Here is a 4,529-nt window from a genome sequence, read left to right as displayed (position 1 = left end):
CATTTTTAGTCCCTTTCCATTCTAAAAACAAGCAAACAAACAAACAAACAAAAAAAAACACTTCTCAAATGAACAATTTTGTTCCAATGAAAGGTTTCCCCAAATGGCCACTAAAGTTAAACTACTGTTGGTAAAACTGTGCCATTTCGGACACAACTCACGTGTATTCGTTACGGTATAAATACACGCAAGAGGCCTTCAGGAGACACATACCTGGGTTTAGTCTGAGACAAACGTGTGACAGTGTGGCAATGGTCCGTCAATTCAGTGGCTTGTTTACCTATGTCCTGGGCTCCCCAACCTATTGGCTTGGTGGTCTCCCCTAGCAGACCTGACAGATCTTGGAAGACACGAGGTTTAGACATGAACTCCCACCCATCCAAGAGCAACAGAAGACCACGAAAAGCACAGTGACCCAAACCAACGTTGTTAGTACTGAGACAGCTTTCTGCCAGGGATATATGCCTACAAATAGGATCAAATCATCAAAGAGTCCCTGAAAGGCAACCTCACAGGACAAAATACACTTAGCACTTCAGAGCTTGATGAAGACTGGAACTGAGACCTAATGCCTAATGGGGACACTTACCTCATTGCAGGCCTCAGGGGGGGCTCCCCATTTCTGAATTAAGGGACTTGGGCTTCAGCACAAAGGGGACTTTAAATAGGGTCTCGGTGGGATTTCCAGGGTGTTTAGCTCACCAAAGTATCACCGGATAACCCTTCAATAAACAAAAGTCTCGGGCGCCTGGGTGGCTCAGTCCGTTAAAGTGTCCAGCTTCGGCTCAGATCACAGTCTCGCGGTTCATGGGTTCGAGCCCTGCGTCAGGCTCTGTGCTGACAGCCCGGAGCCTGGAGCCTGCTTCATATGCTGTGTCTCCCTCTCTCTCTGCCCCTCCCCCACTCTTTCTCTCTCTCTCAAAAATAAACATTAAAAATTTTTTTTTAATAAACAAAACTCATATTTAGAACTTACTGCATTAAGGGACAGCACCACTGTGACAGTTTTAGCAGTGTCCCAGGAGAGGTCAGTCAGAAGCAGAAAAAAACTGTAGGATTTTGGGGTCTGCACTCAGTAGGTTAAGATGGTGTAGGATTGGGCAGTCTGTGATGTCACCATTCAAGACTGGTTGACACATGAAGGGGAGGGTCTTGATAGGAAGCTGTTACTGACAAGAAGGCTGGTGCCAGAGTGAGGTTACTGTCTTCGATACACTGATTGGTCGGCATTTACTGCAGCAAACTGTGGATTTAATCGCTAGTTTGCAATCTTCTCTTTCCCAGGCTAAAGTTTCCTAGAAGGAATAACTAAGTGGCATTGACATAAGTGTGTTTATCGTTGTCTCCAAGTCAGGTTTACAGATGGCCTCAATTCTCAAAGACTCTGATTTTAATACCAGTAAAAACAGAATTTCAAATGAAAACATCAGATATTACAAAAATAGACATACACCAGTAAAAGAAAACAATTTGATTAAAAAACACATTACAAGCATTTCATTTTATTTATTTATTCATTTTATGTATTTGAGAGAGAGAGAGAGCAAGGGAGAGGGGCAGAGGGAGAAAGAGAAAGAATCTTAAGCAGGCTCTAATATGGGGCTCAACACAGGGCTCAATCTCATGACCTTGGGGTCATGACCTAAGCCAAAATCTAAAGTTGGAAACTCAATGAACTGAGCCACCCAGCGCCCCACATTTCACTTATTTTATTTTTATTTTTATTTACTTTAGAGAGAGTGAGAGCACGAGCGAGGGACAGAAGCGGTGGGAAGGAGAGAGAGAGAGGAAGAGAGAGAGGGAGAGAGAGAAAGCCCCATGGGGGCTCAATCCCACAAACTGTCAGATCATGACCTGAGCTGAAACCAAGAGTCAGATGCTCAACTGAGCCACACAGGCAGCCCCCCCACCCAGCACATTTCATTTTAAAATTCACTCTCAAGAACAGAATATTACAATAAGCTCAAACTTAATATCCAGCAAGAAGGGGGCACAGAGAATTAGTTCCCCAAATCAACCATGTACAAAGTCACAAAGAAAACCTCAATGCAGCTCCAAGGTCAACATCATCTATAGTACAACTAAGTATAATAAAATTAAAAACTACTAACAAAAACTTCATGTGTCTTTTTCCAATGACAAAAAAAATTTAATAACTTCTCAAAGAAAAAAAGTTGAAAGGAAATTATGGTAAATATACACCACCTCAAAGAAAAAAGTCGAAAGAAAATTATGGTAAATTTACAGCTCACCACAGAAAGCAAGAGCCAAATGCAGCAGGAAAAGGTAAAACAGCCATTGTCCCCTTCGACCTTCAAGGCACTCTTCAACACCTAATGCACGCTGGTCTTCTAAGACTGGTCTTTCTTTCAAGTATACTTTTTGCCAGCTTGAAATAATAACAGGGGTAAGAAGATAACATTTTTGAGAGGAAAAAGTCTGTATGTGCTTCCTGCTGTATTTCATATAAAATAGATCATACCGTTAATATGATACATTTTTAAAATATGTTTTCATCGTTGATTTGCAGTCTCCACACTATGCCCTGCCCTAGGAGTATCCTAAATGCCTGAGAGTCTCAATGTGGTGGCCCATTAGGGTCCTAAGCCCACATCCTACTCCAAACCAATTAAACCGGAAACTCTCCAGGATACACTCAAGCATGTTTTCCAAACCTCTGATTGGTATTTCAAGTGCAAAGCAGAGAAAGGCTCTCAGAGAGAATGGTCAAGAGAAAGCTCCAGCTAGGACTTCGATCCTACTCCCGGTCTGACCTTGCCTCCTCCCTTCCCATAGCTTCATCAGTATCTGAAGACAAATATAGCAAACTGATGAAATAGGAGTAGAAAGACAGCAAGAAGAATATCCCAAAACATCCCACCATGCCATGATCTTGGGCTGACTCCCCGAGTGTTCCCAACATAACAGAGATAAATAACAAAGCTCAGATCTTGGGCACAGGAAACCAACTTCACAAATAATGGGTAATGTGCATGTGACTAACACCAGTGCACATGAAAAATTCTTGAGGAATTTAGTTGATTTTTTTTAATGTTTATTTAAAAAATTGTTTTCATGTTTTATTTATTTTTGAGACAGAGAGAGACAGAGCATGAGCAGGGGAGGGGCAGAGAGAGAGGGAGACACAGAATCCGAAGCAGGCTCCAGGCTCTGAGCTGTCAGGACAGAGCCCGATGTGGGGCTCGAACCCACAAACCGTGAGATCGTGACCTGAGCCGAAGTCGGACATGCAACCGACTGAGCCACCCAGGTGCCCCGAATTTAGTCGATTTTAAGTGTAGTGTGAGTCAGTAGTCATTTGGCTGCCAGCAAATGAACTCCACCGGAGGCTGGATCAATAAATGTATAACGTCTGGACACAGAAGACTCTTTGTACGTGCTTACGGGAACACTTTAAGTACTGAGTCATGTTCTGAGCAGCATACTATATGAAGAACATGGAGAATGAGATTAAGGTTGATGAGGGAACTTGGAACTGTCATCTTCACAAAAAGGATATTTTGCTGGGAGGAAAGCTAGCATAGGGAAAACATGACAGATGTTTTCAAAATATTCGAAGAACTCACATGTGGAAGTTAGATTAGATTTATTGTGTAAAGTCCAGAAGTCGAAAGCAATGGCTAGATGGAAGGAAATGCTTTTCGGCAGTGTTGGTTTTGCAAACGCACAGAGGACTCCCTGTCCCTGGAGCTATTTGAGCCTTCAAGTATGCAGTGGGTGAGGGCGGTTTCGGAACTTGCAGAGAACTGAATCAGATAACAGCGCGTCCTCCGTCTAAGACTTTAGGATCAGTGTAGAGAAAAGTAGCTCGGGCCTGTTCTGAACACTGTTGAAACCCAGTAGCTTGGTCATCAGCAACCCGTCCGCTCTGCCCCAGGAGGAAGACACCAGGGCAATCAGCGCCACAACGTGATTTTCCCAATGGGGACACGCAGTGACTTCTCCGCAGAGGTCACTTCCTACAATAGGATCAGCACACGCGGCTCTTTATCGCTCCCTTTCCCATTTAAACCCAACTTCCCTGCAGAAACTGACGCCTCGTGACTTTGCTCTCCGCGAAGACTGTGGCCCTCCATCCCCACCCGCCCCAAGTTTGGGATTCCAAGGGGATCATTAGCATTCACCCTCGTAGCCTGTCCTGCACTCCGAGCTCTTGCTGCACATTAAAGTTGCCCAGGGGAGGGGAGCGAGGGGGCGGCGGCGGGCTCCGAGGTCCCGGCGGGGTCTCCGCCTTTGTGACGACTCTCTCCCGGACCTTCTGGAGCCCCCCGGGGGCACTTTGCAAACCTGGAGCGGGGGGCGGGGGGGGGGGCGCGGAGGGCGAGGCGTGCCGGTGGGCTAGGGGCAGTAGCCCGGGAGCCGCCTGCCGAGGACAAAGGGTCGGCCTGCCTTCCCCACCACGCCGACTCGGTCGCGCTCCCCCTCCGCCCCGCGCGGCCCGCCGGCCCCGGCTGGACTCGCCCCACGGGCCGCGCTCCCGGGAGGGGGGCGGGGGGAGGGGACGCGCG

Source organism: Herpailurus yagouaroundi, unplaced genomic scaffold (assembly GCF_014898765.1).
Source record: "Herpailurus yagouaroundi ecotype Mexico unplaced genomic scaffold, PumYag 181, whole genome shotgun sequence".
Classification (NCBI taxonomy): Eukaryota; Metazoa; Chordata; class Mammalia; order Carnivora; family Felidae; genus Herpailurus; species Herpailurus yagouaroundi.
The sequence above is the reverse complement of the archived record's forward strand: the minus strand, read 5'-3'. Positions refer to the sequence as shown.